At 43.9% G+C, this 23,884-nt stretch overlaps 1 pseudogene; it reads left to right on the top strand.

The window, feature by feature from the left end:
• The first annotated feature begins 5,481 nt into the window (after nt 1–5,481).
• LOC148538739 (uncharacterized) lies at nt 5,482–23,006 on the top strand (annotated as a pseudogene).
• Nucleotides 23,007–23,884: the final 878 nt, after the last annotated feature.

Raw genomic sequence — 23,884 nt, 5'->3', positions numbered from 1 at the left:
AGGAGGGGGATAATATGTCTGTTCTCCCTCCATGTCTGTCTGCTCCCCCTCCATGTCTGTCTGCTCCCCCTCCATGTCTGTCTGCTCCCCCTCCATGTCTGTCTGCGCCCCCTCCATGTCTGTCTGTGCCACCTCCTTGTCTGTGTGCTCCCTCCATGTCTCTGTGCCTCCTCCATGCCTATTTGTGCTCCCCCATACCTGTCAGTGCCTCCTCCATGCCTATTTGTGCTCCCCCATGCCTGTCTGTGCCTCCTCCATGTCTCTATGTGCCCGCTCAAAGGCTATCTGTGCACCCTCCATCTCTCTGTGCCTCCTCAATGCTGGTCTGTGCCCCCTCCATGTCTTTTTAAATGTTTTTGAGGTGCTCTTCACCTACACCCATCAGTAATTACTATTACATGCTCCAGACAATCATCCTCATCCTTCTGATTTTTTTGTCAGAAGGAAGGGGGGGGGGGGGTGCTAGGCTGAAGCTAGGCCTAGGGTGTCAAGATATCTTTCACCGGCCCTGAGTGCAGTGTGCCCTGTGTTGGGAGCAGGTTGCAATCGGAAAACCGACTGTCTTAATCCCGACAGCCAGCTTCCCGATTGCTTTATCCCGGCGTGGGATAAATGACCGGCGTCTATATATAGGCGCCTGTCATTTACTCAACGCCGGGAGACCGGCGCCCGGCATCCCTTTGATCGGGGGGATGCCGGGCGCCGCCAGCGGACAGCCGCGGGGGGGAGGGTTAGGTTTAGGGCTCCCGGGGGGGGGACTTAGGGTTAGGCACCCCCCCGGGAGGGTTAGGCTAGGGGGAGGGAGGGTTAGGCACCCCCGGGGGGACTTAGGGTTAGGCACCCCCCCGGGGGGCTTAGGTTTAGGCAGCGGGGAAGGGGGGGTTAGGGTTAGGCACTTAGGGGGAAGGTTAGGGTTAGGCACCCCTAAGGAGGGTTAGGGGGTTAGGTTAGTAGATATTTACCTTAGGGACGTTCGGGATTTCCAGCGATGTCGGGCTTCCGCTGCCCGGAACTCTGCTTTTGTCGGCCAGGCGCTGCTGGGATTCGAACTGTCGGCCACAGGGCCGGCGGTATTTCATACTGATTCCGCTGGGAGCTGCGGGCAGCAAGCTAACCTGGGGGGGCCTATTATTGTTATTGCTGCTAAACTACTGTTACCCATCCTGGGGAGGAGGAGGGGGTACCAGTAGTATTGCAACAATATCATGCCCTTATATCAATTTGGATTGCACAGTTTCCTTCTGGGTCCTGGGAGGAGGAGGGGATCCCTATATTATCCAGCTGTTACATTACACTCCAATACGAATGAGATTAGCTGCCAGCTCCCTCCTGCCCCACCTCACCCTGCAGGAGGCATTGCTGGCAGCTGTGATTAAAACCTTGCTGGTTCCCATGTTATACTCTTGTACCCCATTACACCCCAAATCTAATGAGAGCCAGCACCCTACATACCCACCCCAATGCCAAGGGTCATGACACCCTGCAGGAGGCATTGCTGACAGCTGTGATTATAACCCTGCTGGTTCCCATGTTATACTATTACACCCCGATACTAATGAGAGCCAGCACCCTACATACACACCCCAATGCCAAGGCTCACCCTGCAGGAGGCATTGCTGGCAGGTGATTATTATCCTACTGGTGCCCATGTTACATTATTTCATTCTCCTACCCTGCCCATGCCAGGGGTCACTGGGGTGGCTTGGCTGTGTTGGCATTGTGAGTGGCAGGTCCAGATAGCGACAAACCGGTACTGCTATATTTTCGGGATGCGTTTCAGCAAATGTGTATATAAATATATTGATCACTTGTATGACAGTACTCTGGAAATTGCTTTCAATCACTGATGTCCCATAATAGTGTGTGCTAGAGCTATTAGTGGAATGTATTCTCCTTACTGTACATGTATGTATTATCCCTGCAGTTGCATTGCTTTTATGAGGAGACTGGTAAAATAGATTTCTCCAGCTACATAATTGTGAGATATTGGTAACAGTGTGATCTGGACAGGAGTTTCAGTGTTGAAAGATTATGTGTGTTTAAAATGTTGCATGTATTTGTATGCATTTTTTATTTTATTGTTACGGTGGCCAATCATGTTGTCCGCATTGAGTAAAATGACTGGTAACGCTTACTGTGAGGTTGTTCATGCAGCATTCAGTAGAAATGCAATAACAATATGGGTTATCTGTAGCCAGTGCTATTGACCTTTACATTAAACACCTGTATGTATAAAAGCAGGTAAGGTAGCAAAAAAAAAAACACTTTTCTTTATGGTATCTGACTTCACCTTACCATTGCATGGCGACGGAAACAATGCAGATGTTGCTAAAAAAAAAATAAGTGCACTTTTTTGGCTTTTCTTTTTATCATAAAAAAACCTCAATTTAAGGATGGGCCGATACTGATGGGCCAGTGCTCTGTGCTTGCCCCCCAGGCTAAAATTTGCCAGCCAGCCCCTGTACATGTGGTAGGGAACATAGGGCCTGATTCAGACCCGCTCGCGAGCGCACAGCGCTCGCAAGAAGGTCGATGGTCCCCGATTGCGTATGCGCCGCCTCCGGAGTGCGCATGCGTGAGACCCGTACTGCGACGGCAGCTCAGTCGCAACGGGTCTCGGTACAAGACAGGGCAGCTGACGATGTTGATCGACAGCTCGCCTCGTTTTGTAGGCGGGGATGGCTGCCCAAATGCAGGCTTTCCATTAGGAACACCTGGCATTTGTGGGCGGCCCTACTGAACGCACTCGTGATGTCCGGAGTGGACATCCTGCTCTATTAGAGCAGGAAGTCCACTCGGGCTTGCGAGAGCTGAGACCCTACCACAGGGTCTCCTCGCAAGGCCGAAGGTCGCGATAATCGCGACCATCGCCAGGCCGCTCACAAAAGTTGTGGGTGGTCACCCATAGCTAAACGAGCGGCCCGGGGGCCGGAAAAAAAAAATCCACGCCCTGATTCAGAGCGAGCGCTCGCAAACAGCGAGCGGCTCTGAATCAGGTCCATAGACTATAAGCTCCACTGGGGCAGGGACTGATGGGAATAGCCAAATATTCTTTGTAAAGTGCTGCAGAATATGTGTGTGCTATATAAATAACTGGTAATAAATAATAATAAAAAGGCAAAGTTAAATAATCTTTAGACACTAGTAGAACTGTCAAAAGCAAATGAAAAGTAATGATACTCACTTAATGTTACCACTTTAATTGTTCAGCAATTTTTTTCTCAGTTTTTTTTTACTTTTTTATGCTTGAGGTCTGACCACCTTCTCTGTATTTGGCATTTTGTTCTTTTTCTCCAAATCTGTCTTTTAAAACATTTTATAGCATCATTATTATCTTTCCTTTCTATAATTTGTTCTTCTATGTTTTTTTTCAAACAGTCATAGTCATAACTGTCCAGTATCCTCACCATCACTTCCATCTCCTTGTTTGTCATGACTGTCGCTCTTTTGAACTGCACTTCTCTAACTTCAACTCCATGCCCCTCCAAACACCTACAGTATCTATTACTAATCCTTCTGATGAAACACACTTTTCTCCTCCGTTCCCTTGATATCTAATATACGTCATTCCCCTTCAGACATTGTCTCTCCTCTGTGGTCACCCAGAAGTTTCTGGCTCTACTATTAGGTGTGGATAAGTGTGATGGATCAATCAGTGTGCCGCAGAACGTGCACTCACTATTACATGTTGTGATAACATTATAGTACTAGTGGATTTGTTACTAGTTGCGAAACTTTCAACATACCAAGGTTTTTGCAATGAAGTGTATTTATCATATGGAGAGTTTTATCTTCTATGTTGTGTTGTGTTTATTTATCTATACACATGTTATGTTTGGGTGTAGGTAGGACAATAGTTTCCAGGTATTGATATAACCTATTGGGTGGGACCTGGATAGTCACAATAGGTGTCAAGCAGAATATGAAAGTGGATGTTAGGCCACACAGTTGTCCTTAAGCAGGTTTATTGGTAAGAGCAGTATACAGCGGTAATCAGCAGCAATATCCTACCTTCCTCCTGTGGAGTGGCTGCTTGGGCTGCAGCATCTTGGCCGTGGTCCAACTCCTATCCATTAAGCATGCGCAAAAAAGGAATGGAGAAAAAAGCCACAATCAAGCCTTGTACATGCGCAGTAAAAACAGCATTGGCTGTTAGGGGCTGCATCAATTACAGCCCCTAGAAGCCAAATAGGGTTGCTATAATAAAAGCATAAGAGGCTTCCCGTTGGAAGCATTCTATTTGCTAACGGTAGTCTGGATTGGCAGTCCCAGAAGTGTCTGCCCACACCTTTGGGTGCAAGGTCCAGTCTGCCCACACCTTTCATTGTGAGGTTCTGTCTGTCTACACCTTCGGGTGCGAGGACTAGTCTGCCTACACCTTTGGGTTGAATATTCTGCCAGCCTAAACCTTTAGGTGTGAGGGTCTATCTGCCCATACCTTTGGGTGTGTGGTTCTGTTTGACCATGCCTCTGGGCATGAGTCTGTCTTCCCATCCTTCAGATGCAAGGTGTTGTCTGCCCATGCCTTCGGACATGAGGTTCCGCCTGCCCAGTTGGGGCTATCCAAGGTTCATGCCCAGCTGAGGCCATCTGAGGTTCCTGTCCAGTTGGGGCCATCCAAGTTTTCTGCCCAATCGAGGCCACCCAGGGTTCTCGAACAGCCAGAGCCATCCATGATTCCTTCCTAGCCGGGGTCATCCGGGGTTCCCACCAACTCGGTGCCATTCGAGGTACCTGCCTAGCTGGGGCCATCTGAGGTTCCTGTCCAGTTGGGGCCATGCAAGATTCCTGCCCAATCGAGGCAACGCAGGGTTCTTGAACAGCCAGAGCTATCCAAGATTCCTGCCCAGCGGTGGCCATCCGGAGTTCCCGCCCAGTTGGTGCCATTTGAGGTATCTGCCAAGCTGGTAATCACAAATTAACCTTGGCGCCTAATGGAGACCTGTGGTGAGTGTGGCTCAGAGGATGTAGCTGCCAACTTGCAGAATTGGAGATTGCCTGTCTCCAATACAAAAAGAGAGCTAAACAAGGATATACTGCAAAGATGCTTAAAGCATCATGAACACTATATCGAATCATAAATTGATAAAAAATACATTTATTAAAATAATACACATAAACAAAACTGAATGCTCCCGGGAGTAAATAGATATTAACACATAACAATCAGTAAGATTAATAATAAAAGAACATAGTGACTGGTAATAACTGGTAGCAAATATACCTAAATTGGAACCTCAGTATTGTTTGCAAAAAATGAGTAATATGTAACTGTCTCAGATGGAAACTAAGTATCCAGTTTTTGTAGCCAAAGGTATTAAATTAGGCTTCCATAAGTAACAAGTTAATAAATTGCAGGTGAGCTGGAATGATGATCCTTTGTATAGATAAAATGTATTACAACAGCACATAGGAGAAATCCCTTGGTACTCACTATAGTACAGTCCTCTTGGTCAGACTCCAGTCTGAGTGTTTAGCGTGATGGTTCCAGTGGCTGCTGGGCGCAGTGTAGATTGCCGGGCCATGGATGGAGGACCAGGAGAGCAAACTCAGAGTGGTAGTTCTAAGCTGACTGCCGGTCTGCCGTGTGAGTCCTAGGCCGTGCTGGGCCACCGTAAGCGGGATCTCTGTCAGGCTGTATGCGCTTGCTCCAGCAAACTGAATAGTCAGACGCTCTAGCTGTGGAGAGAATAGGAAGTGGGTGTTCCAGGATAGATTGCACCTGTAGCTTCGACGCTTTTCTCCATGGTACTGTACATGGCTTTTTCAAGAAGCAGACACCTGTTCTTTTATTATTAATCTTGCTGATTGTTATGTGTTAATATCTATTTACTCCCGGGAGCATTCAGTTTTGTTTATGTGTATTATTTTAATAAATGTATATTTTATCAATTTATGATTCGATATAGTGTTCATGCTGTTTTAAGCGCCTTTGCTGTTTATCTGCCTAGCTGGTGCTGTCTGAGATTCCAGGCCAGTCCCAACTTTCAGAGTGTCCTCCCGATCTAATTTGAAAGGGACCCTGACCAAGTCCACGCTTTGGTGCGCCAATACTTTTTGCACCTTCAGACTGCATCTCTGGTCCCTCCCTCTCCAGCTCATGTGGTGAAATATCTTCTCTTAGCCTTCAGAGGGGAGGCGTTGGTGTGGGAAAATCCACTTAGAGAAACTAGAGACCTGGTGCTTCACAATCGCTCAGCCTTCTGTGATGCACTGATGCAAAAATTTGTTCCTAAGTTTTGCACCCACAAAGGAGAAGCTAAGATGGGAAACATCCCAGAGTCAGTAAGATGCCCACGATCCATTGACTTGACAGTAGGTTTCACCTACATGCAGTGGCAGAACTCCCGGAGACAGTCGAGTCATATGCCGCCGGGCGCCAGCCCTGAAGGGGGCACCTGGCTCCATTGTCCCCGGGAGCTGCATGGAGAAGGAGCGCCACTGATCGGCGCTCCACCTCCATTGGCGTAACTACGGAGGGTGCAGGGGGTGCGGTTGTACCCTCCATTTCCCGGGCGCCCGCTGAGTGTGTTACCAGCGGGCGCCCGGCTCCTATTCAAACCCCCGGCAGCATCCGGAGAATGGAGCTCCCTCCGTCTTCCGGGTCCCGCAGTGTACTATGGAAGTGACGTCATAACGTCACTTCCATAGTGCCGAGGAGCGGACGCCGGGGACGGAGCTCAGGAGTGAGCTCCGTCTTCCGGGTCCCACAGTGCACTATGGGAGTGACGTAATGACGTCCCTCCCATAGTGCCGAGGAGCGGACGCCGGGGATGGATGGCAGCAGCACTGGAGCGGGGATGAAGGTAAGTAGTTTTTTTTTTTTTTTTAGTGTGTGTGGGGGTCCTCACTACTGGGGGCAACTACAGGGGGCTCACTACAGGGGGCAACTACAGGGGCCTCACTACTGGGGGCTCACTACTGGGGGCAACTACAGGGGGCTCACTACAGGGGGAAACTACCGGGGGCTCACTACTGGAGTTACTGCATAGGGGGACCATTACTGGGGGGCACTACATAGGCGGGCACTGCATAGGGGGACCACTACTGGCGGCATTATATAAAAGGAACTACATAAGGGGGCGGCGGCAGCTGGGGCTGGCATAGGTGCTGGGGGGGTGGTACATTTTAGTTTGGGGGTGCACCAACATTTATCTTGCCTTCAGGCACCGGGGATGGTTACGCCACTGCCTACATGAGTTCCTACTCTCGTCCTTTGAGAAGTCCTGGTCCTAAGGATGTTCAGCCGGGTACTGATGCTGTCTTCAAGGAAAGGAATAGTAACCCATGCTAATTTTGGGTCTAGACTCTGACTGAAAAAGCAAATTTGTGGATAATGTAAGTAATTTTATTGGGGGTACCATATTAGCTATCTATGTTTTTTTCCCAGGAAGGAACTCCACTACCTACAGCGATAGCTAATGGCTCTCAGAAGAAGGGCAAAGGGAGAAAAAAATTGGAAAAGATGAGTTCTGAGAGCATCTAGAATCTCGAAGGGGTACTATCACGTTCTGCTGTACCATTGGGGAGAGAAGCACCACTGGTAGAAACCAGTGGTGCTTCTCTCCGCAATGGTACAACTGATCATGTTCTAGACTGTCTATTCTGTTTCTGCGAGCATGTCACCTTGCTTGATTAGCTGAACCAGTAATTATGAGCTACAGTCTTGCTGCTGACTCCCAAATGAGTCAGATCAAGTCAGAACCACAATGTATCTATCTTGGTGTCAGACTCCTGTACCTCTTCCTACCTTGCTGAATCTGTTACTAGGACTGCTGGTTTCTCTGTGTTGCCTGTGTATGGCTCACCAGTGCTTTCCTGAACACCTGCTCGGCTTAGCCTTTCATCATTCTGCTCCTAGTATTTTCCTGAATTCCAGGTACTCTGACCCTGCCTCAGCATTCTGCTTTTCCCGGTACATGCTTCAGCATTAGCAATAGCAAGTGCATCTAACTCTACTACAACATTTAGGTTCTATATCATTATTTTTATTTCCTATTTATCTGCATACTGTATACCAGTGCATTCCTGGACAATATTTTTATTTGCATTTCCTATTGCATTCACCAGTGCACTCCTTGGCATTGTCATTATTGGCATAGTGACATAGTGGTTTAATAAGCCTCCTATTTACCTGCATTCAATAGTGCATTCATGGACAGTGTTACTACTGGTATTCTTGATGCACTGTGCTTTAGTTAACCAGTGTCAGCAGCCTGGTAATACTGGGTCACTGTGTGTGACAATAAACCTGACTGGTTCAGCTTTCCTGAAGTTGTGCTGACATTCTGGTACATCCACACACAGGGGAATTCCTGCTTTTTTATAAGGGAAAGGAAAAGACCACGTGAGTCAGGACAGAGCACAGAGGTCATGACTCTTCGGATTCTGGAGACCACCAACTGACTCGTGGAAAAGAATCCAGACAAGTGTGACGTTGTAGTAACCAATATAGCACAGAAGCTGTGACAAATGAATAACCGTAACAGAGTTGAGGCATATAGGATAATTGTGGATGTGCTATATAAGGGGACCAGCGGTCTACTCACCCCTTATAGTGTCCTAAGGGAGATGCCTCCTACGCTATAACAATATCCATATGGGCCTATGTAGCCTGACACTCCCCCATATGCCATTTCAACAAGGGATACACCACCAATATAAGAGGTCATCTGTTAACCCTCTGCTTTACCCAAGAACATCCACACCTGCCTCTTCTGAGATCAGAAGTTTAGTCCTAGTCCTGCCTCACTGGAAAGTTGCAAGGTTCAATACTAGTTGAAAAATCTTAAATGTTAACATTTATGCAGTAGTTTTAGCAAGTTTATGATTATGTTTGATGTTAGGTGTGCTTATTTATATTTTTGAGGGGGAAATAAAGTTTTAATGTTTTTTTATTACATATGTTTCTGAATATTTTTATCGAAAGTTAACTTTTTTCTCTATTTACATTTATTTACAGTATGCAAAAAGAATATTGTTGAAGAGATACATTTTTGTAAGACAGTATGAAAAGTGTACGTAGAGCAGCAAGGTGAACTAAGTTCAACCATACACAAAACAATACTGCAAAATGATGATGACTGTATTTCCATTTCCTGTATGCTGTCACTGTTCAGCCGCTATATAGATCATTTGTGACGTGTGTACTGGGACAAGATCTTTCCTTTCCATCAATAGAAGAGATATATTGGAGAATTGGAAGAAATAATTGTATATCGTGTATGCTTGAATATTGGAGGTTTTCCTCATGTGAACCCAGCTTTACAGTCAGAGGGCCTGATTCAGAGGCGCTCGCAAAAAGCAAGTGCTCGCTCTGAATCAGGGCGGGCGCTGCGGCCATGATGATGGTCACGATGGTCAAGACCATCGCGACCATCGGGCTTGCGATGAGACCCTTGTGGTAGTGTCTTGTGGCTGCAAGCCCCAGAGAGCTTTCGGCTCTAACAGAGCCGGAAGCTCTCTCACTGACATCACTAGGGAACGCCTCCATTTGTGAAGCAAACAACTTTACGATGCAACTTTTGACTCCTCGTCAGCTGGCACAAAATGGTGAAGATGTGTGGCCAGAAAAAGTGAAGACAAATAGTTCATCGGCTGTGACATCGTTCATCGTGCATACACACAGAGCGATGTGTGCCAAATTGTGAAAGACAGGTCAAGATATTTCTGCATGTTCAAGAGATCAGCGACCACATTCAACGATAGCAGGAGCGCGTATCGGCATTGTTATCATGCCCACATACACCACTTTTTAAACGATATGTCATTCCAATCATTTGAAAACAGCCATATCATTTAAAAGATTGTACCTTATGTAGGGGCTTATAAAGAGAAAGTCTTTGACAGACATCTGAGTGAGATAACAATTCAATTGTTGCATTCAGAAAAGATAACATTTTAATCTGTTGCACAATGCGGCGTCTGCTTGTTAATATTCCAGAACAATTACATTAACTAAATGTTAAACATAAGTCATCTATACCTGTTTTTCTAATTAAAATCATATTTCTAAATACTTGATATATTGACAAATACCACATATATAGCCTTGTATTTTTTTCTTTTTATTGAAGCAATGCACAAAAGTCTTAAATACATAATATAATGCAAAGTTACATGTATGGGTTCATAGACAGGCAGACCCAACATAAAACATTATACAAGGCCAAATCCTTGTATACATTATGCCGTCAATTAGAAAATGAATCTTACGGGGTGTGGCCTGACTGGCTTCCTGGGTAGCAGCATTTATCCGGAGCTCCTGATCCCTGCGCCTCCAAAGGCAATATAACATGGCCCCTTGCCTCCCAAACGTCTCCCCTCACCTCCCTGCTGTGCCCGCTCTCCTCCTGCTCCGATTTCCCTGCTTTGCTGCTGCTCCGCGGGACCCGATAATTTGCGGCCTGGTGAGTCTCCAGAAGTCGCGGGCTAAATTTTGGAGACCTGCCGGCGGGCCGCGTGACGTCATCGTCACGGCCGCCGCTGCTGTCCCAACACACCAATACCTCTGCTCTTGGGTTTCACTGCGCTCTAATATTTATGCTGGAACACAGGCAGTAGTATGTATTATATAAATAAGTGTTTTATTTCACCTTGAACATACATATAAAAATTAGTCATATATTGTAGCAAAAATAGAAATAAATCATAAATAGATTAAGGAGTTGATCAGGCTCCTGATCTAAAAGAGCTGAATATTTAGATACAAATTTCAATGACACTATTCAAACTGGAAACACTTCAATACAAACAAGGAATAATGGACAATATTGCATAGAAGAATAAGCACAATTTGCCTACATGTAAGGAGAAAGCAAAAAAATCTGAAATTATAGTATAAGGACATCATTCAATTTGTGAATGAGAATGGGGGTCCAGTACTGTCCCTGCATGTAATTCCAGTCCTGTAGATGGAAAATAAATGGGCAAAGTACCTTTACATGGATTCAGGGGAACCGGAGAATGTTGAACTCACAATGAGATGTTTGCAAATAAACGGGACTCCTGTCTCCGTTCTGGCCGTTGAATGTATAGCAGCGGTCAAGCTTTTCAGACCGCAAATGAGGCGGCTCCACGTGTGGGCTGAACTTTGTATTGGTGTGTCAGACGAAGTAGCTGGAAAACTCACCGACGAGTGCCTCCCGTCTCAGGCTTGTTGAGACTTGGATCGGGGTCTCCGGCTTGTTGAGACTTGGTTCGGGACGCAGTCAGGGCGGTTAGCCAGTGGAGTGAGGAAATCCCCGTGTGCCGGCTCTACAGCAGAACACGTCTCTGTCACCACAGCAGCCTCTTCAAGTGGAATCTCACGCCAAGAATAATAGCGGTCAGCCGGTGCATATGTAGGCAATTATGAAGATGGTAAAATAATGTCCAGAAATTGATCCAAGAGAACGCTGAATGCTATACATTCAACGGCCAGAACGGAGACAGGAGTCCCGTTTATTTGCAAACATCTCATTGTGAGTTCAACATTCTCCGGTTCCCCTGAATCCATGTAAAGGTACTTTGCCCATTTATTTTCCATCTACAGGACTGGAATTACATGCAGGGACAGTACTGGACCCCCATTCTCATTCACAAATTGAATGATGTCCTTATACTATAATTTCTGATTTTTTTGCTTTCTTCTTACATGTAGGCAAATTGTGCTTATTCTTCTATGCAATATTGTCCATTATTCCTTTTTTGTATTGAAGTGTTTCCAGTTTTAATAGTGTCATTGCAATTTGTATCTAAATATTCAGCTCTTTTAGATCAGGAGCCTGATCAACTCCTTAATCTATTTACAATTTATTTATGATTTATTTCTATTTTTGCTACAATATATGACTAATTTTTATATGTATGCTCAAGGTGAAATAAAACACTTATTTATATAATACATACTACTGCCTGTGTCCCAGCATAAATATTAGAGCGCAGTGAAATTTATAATTTCTTGTTCTCTGATGAGGTTGACAATCACCTTTTATCTTCACTGCTGCACTTTTATTTGACCTTTTTGACATATTAGCGCTTGGTTAATTTTTCCTTCTCTGCTCCTGGGTAATGGGACCCAGACCACCCCTCTTAAGGAGTGTCTGCCCCCTGGATGGTACAGTTATCCCTGGGGATCGATGGGGGCCGCCATTTTGACTGACAGCCTGCTCTCCTCAGTGTACCTGGAAACTGTCTCCTGGGACCCTGCCAGCTCCTGCTAGGTGTTTATGGCTCTCATGTCTCCTTTCTACTTCTACACCCAGGTTGGTGATTGACTGTCTATTTCCCATTTGCCTTCCGGAAAGGCTGTGACCCCCTGCATCTCCATGCTGTTCCAGTGATACTTTTCCATGAGACCTCCGCAGCTACTGCTCTCCTGATGGAGTCTGAGCTACTAATATCTTCCTAATGTGGTCTACAGTATAACACTCCATACCTATTTGCAGAGAAATATGCATATCTTGCGTATGTGATACAAGAATCCAGCATCTCTAAAACCACTTAGTGTGTAATTTTTCCTTTTCTGACATCCATGCCTCCGACCTCTGAAGACTGTCAAGAAACGCCAAATGAGGCAAACTTTCTACCCTTGCACCTCCTATTAAATTTGTTTCACAAAAAAACCCCGACGCTGTGTCTGCCAGGAAGACCTCGGTAGCATCCACCTCCATGGCTAATTCTCCATCTAGTCTTACGACCAGCCTGGACCCCCCTACACTGCTTACAGTTCGTACGCTCCATCAGATGCTCCAGATCAGGCGTTTCGGACAGACCTCGCCTCCAATTTCCAGTCCTCTGTGACTATCCTGAAGCCGGGCAAGGACCCCTCCGACTGCAAAAATTATAGACCTATAGCACTTCTTAACACGGACATTAAAATCTATGCTAAATTAATAGCTAACCGTCTGAACCCACTGCTTCCTCAGTTAATTCACCCTGACCAGGTGGGCTTAGTTTCTGGACATCAGGCTCCCGACAATACCCGTAGGGTTCTGGATTTGGTGGAATGGGTCTCATATAACAAACTACCATTTCTCCTCCTAATACTAGATGCTGAAAAAGCATTTGATAGATTCCATTGGGACTATATGCGCCAGGTGTTATGCAGGTTTGGACTTCAAGGTGATATCCTCAGCTCCATCAATGCTCTTTACACTGGCTCTTCAACCCAGATTTTTAGTAACGGCTTCCTCTCATAATCTTTCCAGATATCTAACGGTACTAGGCAGGGATGCCTTCTCTCCCCACTAATTTTTGTATTGACTATAGGACCCTTTGCTCAAATGATCCGTTCATCCACTGATTTCCCTGCTCTCTCGATAGGTAACACTTCTCATAAACTCTGTCTCTTTGAAGACGATGTTTTATTATTGTGACTGACCCAGAGACCTCGTTGATTCCCCTCCACAATATTTTAAACAGCTATAGTGCTGCTTCCTATTACAAATTGAATACAACTAAAATGGAAGCCTTACCTATCAACATTCCCCCTTAAATTCTTCAATCCCTGAAAGGGCGCTTTCATTTTTCATGGAAGGACTCTTTCCTATCCTATCTAGTTATTTCTATTCCCTCTTCTATCCATAATGTTCACATTGTTAATTATGCCCCATTGCTGATACAGCTGACAACTTTAGCCAATGCCTGGATGAATCCTAGTTAGGCCGCCAAGCGGCATTCAAGATGATGTTACTGCCTAAATTAATGTACCTGTTCCATGCTATCCCATATACAATACCCCGTAAGATGCTACATCAAATGCGGAGACTGATGCTGTCTTATGTATGGAAACGCAGACCTCCCAGAATGGCTTATAGCTGCATGATTTGCTCTAGACAACAGGGAGGCCTTACTCTCCTTGACCTGCTTAGATACCACGAAGCAGCCCTCCTCTCCCAGTTTTGTGATTGGTTTCTCTACCCCCCCCCCCCCCCACAAAACGTTGGGTGGACCTACAATATGCCCTTTTTCAAGGATCTCCTTTATCGGACCTTCCTAAACAACTATGCCCACAATTCCCATTACTCCCCAATTCTGCCCTTGATACCCTAAAGATATGGGATATTAGCCTCCTGACTCATTTTAACTTCACTCTCCCTACTAGGACCATATCCCTCCAAGCATTTTATAATTTGTTTCCCAATTTTCATATGTCTTGTCGGACGCGATTGGGTATTAAGTCCCTAGAGATCTTTTTTCCCCATCCTCTCTCTCACCGTTCTGATTTATGTGTCAAATTTAAATTGGGCCCATCGGCCTGGTTTTACTATCTCCAACTTCAACATTGGATAGCTCAATTAAATACTGGCCCCGCCTCGTTTCAGACACCACCAGACCAAATACTAAATAGGTTATCTAGATCCTACTCCCGTGGGGCCATATCCTTTTGGTATTTACTGTTGTCTCCCACTGACCTGATGACCAAATCTTCTGTTCAGCTTCGTTGGGAAATTGATCTACAATGCTCTTTTACCCTTAAACAATAGGAAATTATTGATTTATCCTCTTTTTCCCTATCTAAATGAACTAATCACACTGAAATGCATATTAAACTCCTAAATAGATTATATTTGACCCCTTCTAGACTACATGGGATATGGCCTACAGCCTCTACATTTTGCTGGCGTCTTTGCCACTCTGAAGGTATGATTTTTCATATTTTCTGGGAATGCCCCTCTCTACGCCCTTTTTGGACAGAAGTATTTTCCTTCATAAGGGAAGTTCTCGGCCTCACATAACCTCTAGATCCCTCTCTAGCCCTTTTACACTGGTATCCTCTCACTATACCCAAATCTGCTCGTTATGTCCTTGGCCACATCTTAATATCCGCTAGGGCCACTATAGCCCAACATTGGAAGTCTCCCCCACCCATTTGCCAAAGTCAATACAAAAACCCAATTGCATTTCGAAATGGAAACTAAGGATACTAATAATTCTACAGCTCCGTCCTCTCCTATTGTAAAGTGGTACCCATGGCATATCTATGTCACTGATGAGATACAACTTCTACGAGATTTAGTCCTCTAAGCCCGTCCGCCCCTTGCAATTTAAACAAACCTCCCTCAGGAGATTCAGATGTATAGTCTGTCTATTTGCCATACCTTAGTATTGTAATAATTGTTAGATATTTACAGATATCCTGTTACTGCCTTATAATTTTTATTGTTATTGTTTTTCCTTTTGCCCCCCCATGCTCCCTTCTCTTTTTTCTGTATATTTTCAATAAAAATTTATTGATGGAAAAAAAAAGAAAATTAATCTTACAGCAAATAGGTCTATTGAAATGTTAAGGCACACATATATTAAATTTACATCAGAATAGAATAAAATAAAATTTAACAAATATTAAAATCACATAAAGTAAAATAAAACTTGCCCGCACCTCTCTCTTTCCTCCACAATCACACTGGGTTAGGAATCGGTGGGATACCCTCAGTCATTCGCAGAAGATACCAGGAAGTATTGCATAGGGAATCTCAAATTTGTTTTTTAGTTTTAGCCTCCTTTTCCTTTACCACCTCCACCCAGGCCATACGAAACAGATAAAATAACTTTGTTTTGAAGTTTGATAAGGTGGGAGGTTCTGGATATATCCACACCTGCAAAATAGATTTACGAGCAGCAACAGTGGCGTATCTATAATGGTTGCAGTGTGTGCGTGGCACACAGGCCCCCTGGGTCCAGGGGGGCCCAGCACCGCACACAGGATACTGTGGTCCCACGTCGGGTGTCTGCGCTGCTCAGAACACCAGAAAATGGCTGCCGTGGCCATTTTTCCAGTGTACTTCGCAAGCACAGTAAACTCCGGTGCACTAGAGTGTGCCCGGAGTCTACTGCGCATGCACAGAACGCCGGAAAAATGGCCACCACGCCGTCTACTAAGGCTCCGGTGGCTGGCTAGCCACATCAGTTGGCTTTCGGCCACCAGGCAGAGAGGAGGGGGCCCCGCACAGGCAGTGCACATGGGCCCCCTCCTCTCTTAAGACGCCCCTGAGCAGCAGCGCCTATAGTAGTTACTTGCCACCTTTTGTAATTCGAATCTCTCTTGGAAGGATGCCAAACAAGGCCCATTCGGGGCTCAGAGACATGTAATTAAATAAATTTGGAGTAATTCAATACTTGCAACCACAGACAATGGAATAGATCTGCCCAAGACTGACCACACTTCAAACAAGAGTGAGAAGTTGAGAGCCTAATGATAAACCTTCTATGTGGGGTCAAATAAGATCTGTGTAGTATATTGAGAAACATCTCTGTAACATGACCTATGATGAACTTTTAATAAATCTGCCAATTGCATACCAGGAAGTTGTAAGATCCATGACTGAAGTCCTTCCAATACAAGGAATTTCTCGGTTTCCTCCCGGAATGTGAGGGGTAGCCTAGCCGATATATCTGCCAAGCACCCAATGTTAACTATCCCACCATCCTCCAAATATTGAAAGGGTGTCTAGCTGTGCCATCTTGGAAATTAGGATTAGACATAAAAGGAAGATAGAGAGATTTATATGCATTTAAATTATGCTTATATTGCAGACTGTGACACAATTTCCTGTCTCATATGAGTTGGGACCTCTTGATCATGAAAATGTAGAAACGACAACAGATCTACCCCTTCCAAAAATTCCCTCTCCAGAGAAGTATTTGTGTAAACTTCCTTGTCGTGCAACCAACCTTTAAGGTAACGTAAAAAAGCCGCTTTAGAGTACCACTGTACATTGGGGAAATTAATACCACCATTCAATTTAGGTTTCTGTAGTTTTAATAAGCCAATGTGCGGTCTTTTCCCTTGTCAAATAAAAAAAGTGAATATGAATAATATAACCTTTTATTTTAATTATCCAAAATGTTTTTTCTTACATTGGTCTTGAAATATCCCTAGAATTTCCATCCCATTGGTATTTGCTTTGGCTTGATACCACTTTCGTTCTAGCTGACCACAACTTAACAAAGACAGTATTTTTCTGTAGAAGCTGAAATGCCAAGAACAGACACCTGAAATTGGTATCTGTGTTTTCACTAAGATTCGTTTTGGTCCCGATTTGTCACGTTTTTAAACACTGATAGGATCGCTCCAAAACAGCCGTGTTTTCACAAAAAATTTCGGGAATTTACCAAGCACCCGGTTTTGAAAGGATCGAGTTGTTTGATGGTGTATTTGATCGATCCTGTCCGTTTTGAAGCCTCGAGTTCCCTGCCCGACTTTCCGTCCCGAACAAGCAGCCTGCACACATCAGTGAAATATGTGCAGGCTGCTTTTTTTATTTTATTTTTTATGTCTTGTTAAGGTTGAGTTTTGTAAAAAAAATTACGTGGGGTAAAGCATAACCAGCCCCGGACTGGTCAGCCAGTCCTGGTGCCTAAATTTACGGGGAAAAAACGTGTAGGGTTCCCCCGTAATTTAGGAACTAGCATCTGGCTGCAGGGCCAGTCCTGGTTTTAAATATAGCGGAAAAAACAATGCGTAGGGGTCCCCCTATATTTAAAACCAGCACCAGACCCAAACCGACTGGGGTGTAATGCCACAGCCAGGAGACCCTATTAACGGGTCTCCAGGGCCAAAGCAATAACACCCCAAGCCGGTGAGCTGAAGCCGGGGATCTCAGGGGAGGTGGTGACCCCCTCTCTTGAAACCCCAGGCTTGCGCTGAAGCTAATCAGAGGCCACTTTACATATAGCGGCCACTCATTGGCTGGTTACACGTGGGTCCCAGCCCATGAGCATCTGCTATATGTAAAGTGGCCCTTGATTGGCTGGTGGACCGTGGGAGTGTCCGAAGTGACCCATCAGCTGGCATTCATGAAGTATTGGTATGTGTGACAACAAATACCAATACTTGTCCGTATGGGTTTGGGGCAGTGGTTTGTTATTATGCAAAGTCCGGGGATGCTACGGAGACCAGCGTGAGGATGGAGGTGAGTATGGGATCTTTATTCCAGGTACAACCATTAGATTCTATGGGAGAAGTGGACACAACCAGCTGGCAGCAGGTAAGTATGTGTGAGTGAGTGAGGTAGGTGAATGTAATAAAGTTGTACTGTATTGGGTGTGCGTGTGTACTGTCTTTTTTTAACAATTTAATTTTATAGTGGGGGTACGGGTGCTGACTTCCTGCTGGCACTTGGAGTTCCACAAGTGCCAAAGGGCAGGCATGCTGGCACCTGTACTTCCACTGTAAAATACAATAGTTTGGAACTATATACCACATTATTACCCTCGTACCCACAGACCAGGTGTGCGGGGAAGAGCCCCGGGCTTTAGCCCAAGCCTGGGGTTTTGGGAGAGGGGGGACTCCTTCTTGTGGGGTCCCCACCTCCCCTGAGATCCCTGGCTTGGGCTGACCGGCTTGGGATGATAATGCTTTGGCCATGGAGACCTGGCGATAGGGTCTCCTGACTGTGGCATTACACCCTGGTCGGTTTGGGCCAGGTGCTGGTTTTAATTATAGGGGGACCTCTACGCATTTTTGCCCCCCATTACTTAAAACCAGGACTGGCCCTGCAGCCAGGTGCTGGTTCCTAAAGTATGGTGGAACCCTACATAATTTTAGGAATCACTGATTTGTGTATGTTTGATGAAAACTCGCAGCTTCTATTGGCTCCCCGATTTGGCTGCAAAAATGGCAGAAAATAGCAAAACGAATGAAAAGTACTTCCAATTTCAGTCGAGGGTGTATTCATTTCTAGTTAAAAAACGGCCGAATTTGCGGTATTAACACGCCCAATTTCATCCCCAAAAGATGAAAGAATCACCAGAGTTTAATATTAGTAAATTTCCGTTAAGCAAAAAAGTGATATTTTCACCTGAGATTGCAATCTCAGACCAACACGAATCTTTGTAAATTTCTTCTTCAGTCCCCATGGCAGCCATAACAGTGGGTTAGTCCTCCAGCTCCCCAATTACAGACAGGAAGTTTTTTTTCTACAGGGACCTCCCACTTGGTGCATATAAGCTAGCTCCTCCTATTACCCGGTGTCTTTTTTCCTGTGTCTAGACAGAGTAGGGAATTTTGTTATTTTCAAGAGGACTTACCCTTGTTGTTTTGCACAGCAAAATGCTGTTCTGAACCGCAGGCTATGGCAGGGTAGCACCCCGGGGATATGGGACAGATGGCTGCTGGCCGGGTTCCCAATATGTGGCTGTGCCGCAGACAGCAGGCACGGGAGGAGACGCGGACCGCTCCGTTCATTAGCCCCTCAGGCGTCCGACACCACCAGGGATGCCGGGCGCAGCCAGCGGGGATTTTGGTGCATTTCCCAGGAGACGTTGCTGTGCACGCTGAGCAGGTGCCCGATCGACATCAAGGTCAGAGGGCTATTAAAATGGCGGCGCACCGCACACCGGAGAAGGCATCCTGTGTGTTTTACTGCCAAGCAGTTCTGTAAGTGCAGACATGGAACAGGAGCCTTCCCCCCCCAACAGCCGAATAGCGCCCAGATGGGGTAAGTCCTTTTTAGATGGGTGCAGTTGTTTACCTTTAGTTAGGGCTAATAGTAGGATTTTATTTTTTGTTTGTTATTTTATTCTATAGTGTGCCTAGTTCAGTGGAGCACAAAAAGAACCTTTCAAAGAAGAAACATATGAACGTTAAATGTGCAGCATGTGATAGATAAATTTCTGGGAATCAGGATATGGCTTTTTATGAGGATTGCAAGCATAAATCTCCATCTGTTCAGAGTCACTCAGATTCAGGATCTTATGGAATGGATGAAAAAAATATTTTGTCTCAAAAGAGGATTTTTCAACCCTCCAGGGGTCTAAGAGGTCAAGGTCTCAGACAAGTCTTGAATATGAGGAGGCAGAGTCCTTTGAACAAGGTGTTATGGAGTGATTGGAGCAGGTATCCAGTGATGAATCTGGTGAGATTCGAGAGCAAACAAGATCATTTAACAAGGATGTTTTAGAAATTATGTAAAAAATATTTACAAGTCGCTGAATTATAAGGATGTGCCTGAGGGCAATAAACAACAGGATTTATTGTTTGAGGACAGAGCAAAGAAAAATAGAGTTTTTCCTGTACATAAGGTCATGAAGGAAATGGTGTTAAAGGAATGGCATAGCCTGGATAAAAGACAGGGAAATCTAACCAGAATTGATCGTATGTATCCTATTAGGGATGAAGAACTCCTTATATGGTGTATTGTTCCAAAGGTGGATGCTCCGGTAGCAGAAATGGTGTCTAAGACAACTATTCCTTTAGAGGATGGTGCGTCTTTTAAAGATACAATGGATAAAAGTATAGAAATCTCTCTTAAGAAGGGACATGTTTCCTCAGCGGTCTCCTTCAGATCTTGTGTAGCTATTGCTTCTGAAAGAGAAAAATCCGAATTAATTAAAAATGAGAATAAATTTGAATGGGCATATATCACCCAATATGGAGCCCATCATAAAAAATTAGAAAAGGTAAGGATAATTGGAAATTATTAAAGGATGACCCCATTCTGAGTAGAGTAATACCCATGAAGCCCACTTTTATTTATAAGAAAGCACCTTCTTTGAAAAATAAGTTGGTCAAAAGTGCATTAATTGAGAAAACGATTACAAGTAACAGAACGCGAGGCTTCCATAGATGTGGGGACCTGCCATGTGCAGAACCTCCGCTTCAAAAGACAATATGAGAAAAACCACTGCATTTAATATTAATGGAATATAAAATTAATGATTTCATTACTACTCTAGAAATGTTGTTTACCTATTAGAATGTATGTGTGGCTTGGTCTATGTAGGAAAGACCTCTAGAAATCTAAAGACAAGAATGTCTGAACACATATATAATATAAGAAAACGCCTTTCAACACATTCTGTATCAGACCATTTTGCTAAACAGCATTATCAGTGTGAAAAAAAGATTAAACGATTTCTTGGTATCCAATGTGTTAAAGATAATTGGAGAACGAGAGACTTAGAAAAAAAGTTGGCGCAGTGCGAGATGAAGTGGATATACACACTTGATACATTAGCACCAACTGGTCTAAACTTAGACTTTGAACTGAAATGGTTCTTAGATTAGTCCAGTGGTTCTCAAACTCGGTCCTCAGGACCCCACACAGGTCACGTTTTGCAGGTCATCCAGCAGGTGCACAGGTGTAGTCATTACTCACTGACACATTTTAAAAGGTCCACAGGTGGAGCTAATTATTTCACTTGATTCAGTATGGAGACATGGAAAACATGCACTGTTTGGGGTCCTGAGGACCGAGTTTGAGAACCTGTGGATTAGTCTATAAATATCAGTGTATTGTGTATGTAATACATATTATATATTAACTTTGGATAAATATATAACTTTTTCTTTTTCTCTTTTTGCACTTTATGGATCACATTTCAACAATGAAGATTGGAACTTACCGATTGGGGAGTACTCCTATCAAATTTGAGGGATGGACTTTACCGGAATACAAAGTACAGTATAGCTTTGTTGATAGGAAGAAACCCACTGGATTCAGTAGAATTATGCTCCTGAAACATACATGGGAACCATTTTATTTCATGTATTTATATGTATTTTATATCTCTTTATATAATTTTAAATGATGTATTTTATGAATTTTAAATGATGTATTTTTATTGTATATTATATGAAAGATTGAATATATAATATGATGTACCTGTATTTTATTTTATTGTGCACAATTTCTATATTTAGACTGGAAGTGACTAAATGTGAACCACAGACATAATTTCCAGAAGTGGACATGCGGTGACACACATGCATCACTTCCAGTAATAATACTGCAGTAAAAGGAAGTGAGCATCTTTAATATGTTTGACGCCACTTCCAAAATAGACTGTGACTGGAGGCAGTGTAGTGCCCATGTCACTTCCGCTGATGATCTTAGGGAGATTTGGTGCTTTATACACTGGTCCCGGTTGTCTTTGTAATCGGAGGTGACGTTTGGGCATAGCGCCTGTGTCACTTCAGGTGGCCGGAATTATACACGTGGGCCACAAGTGTCACTTCCAGTTTAGGTGACTGCGAAAATTGATTTTGAATAATTTTTAATATATTTGAATATTAATTGTGAGTACCCAATTAGATCACTTCTGGGGGTAGAAGTATCACCACAATCTGAACAGCATGTTATCCACGTCTGAAGAAGAATTGATCACATTTCGAAATGCGTTATGGACTACATGCTACAAGGGAACCTCTGACTACCAGCAAGCTAGGACAATTTACATTCTCTGCGGTGGTGCCGAGCTTCATTGCCCGGGACCTCATGGATTTTGCTTTGTTTGCATCAAGCCCACCGCAGCCTTGTCTAATGGTGAGAAGCTGTTTTCCGGTTACCCCATTATTTATGTCATCTTGATTTTATGGAATATATTTATACATGTTTTAAATAAATTTTGTTCTCTGCTTTATCCTTGATTGGGATACATACTGTATATATTCTTCATCCACCTGAGGCATTAGCGCCATTCCTTTTCACATACATAATTTTATTTTCTTTACTAGTCTGTGAAGTTGGTGTTTCCTTCAATAAGGTGTTTTAGGAGGCTGCTTATATCCAGTTTTGCGCAAAAATATTGATTGCCCTTAATATTTTTGTGATTTATAGCTATTGCTTCTGTGTCAAGCGCTTTAAGATTATGGAGTGCTAATATGCACACTGATCTGGAAGAAAAGATTTCAAAACAGTATTTGTTAAAGAATATGGAGATAATGCAAAGAGCAGTTGAATATCTATGTGAGGCCTCTTTAGATGTGATAATGTTTGCCGCAAGATCAATGGCTACTGCGGTAGTTGCTTCCCTCTTGGTCTGTCGATGCTCATTCAAAAAACAGATTAACAAATTTTGGGAATAAGCTGGAAGCATTGATACAGAGGATAACAGGTGAAAAATCTACTAAGTTACCTCAGGACAGGTGGACAAGATACCAGACACAGACCTCTAAGCAACAGTTCAAGGAAGCATGAGGTTACAGGTCAGGGAGACAGTATAATAGAAGATACTCCATAGGAGTGACAAGACAGTCATTTCGTCAGAACCAGGGTAGGCCATATGGACAAAGACAATGACTATATACAGTCTCTACCCAGATTGCCAGTAGGGGGCAGACTGTTGAAATTTTCAGAAATATGGAGAACAGTTACTCAGGACAGATGGGTTTTACAGATAGTCTCCAAAGGTTATCAAATAGAATTCCAAGAATTGCCCAGATGGGACAGATTTCTGATTTCAAGAATTCCAACGTCCAAACTAAAGTTCCTAAAGGAAAGTATAAAGGAGCTAATCAGTTTACAGGCAATAAAACCAGTACCTTTAGATGGAAAGAAGGAAGGGCTTTTATTCTTAGATGTTTCTAGTAAATAAACCATCAGGACAGTTCAAGATTTAGATTTAAGGGATCTAAACAAGTTTCTTCAAACAAGAAAATTTTGGATGGAAACTTTAAATACAATTCTGATGGGAGTAAGAAAAGGAGATTTTCTAATGTCTTTAGACCTGAAAGACGCTTACTTCCATATTCCCATATGCCTTTAACATCAGAGCTACTTCAGATTTTGTATCCTGGACAGTCATTTCCAATTCACATGTCTAGCATCATCTCCTAGAACTTTCACGAAGGTCTTATCAGTACTAATAGCCTATCTGCAAAGACAGGGCCTGTCAATTTAGCCATATCTCGAAAAACACTCTCATTTCAGGAAGAACAATACCAGAAATAGAGGACAGAAGGGACAAATCTTGAAAACCATGCAATTAACTGGTTGGGTAATAATATGGAAGAAAAGCAAATTGGTACCAGTTCAACAACTATAGTTCCTGGGGCACAGATAAATACTGTCCGATACAAGATTACATTGTCAGAAGACAGATACGAAAACATGCAAAGACTGATCACATTTGTCCTAAAATGCAGAAGAATACAATTACATATGGCTGTCTCTCTTCT

The sequence above is a fragment of the Taudactylus pleione genome, unplaced genomic scaffold (assembly GCF_031769625.1).
Source record: "Taudactylus pleione unplaced genomic scaffold, aTauple2 ptg000037l, whole genome shotgun sequence".
Classification (NCBI taxonomy): Eukaryota; Metazoa; Chordata; class Amphibia; order Anura; family Myobatrachidae; genus Taudactylus; species Taudactylus pleione.
The sequence above is the reverse complement of the archived record's forward strand: the minus strand, read 5'-3'. Positions and strand labels throughout refer to the sequence as shown.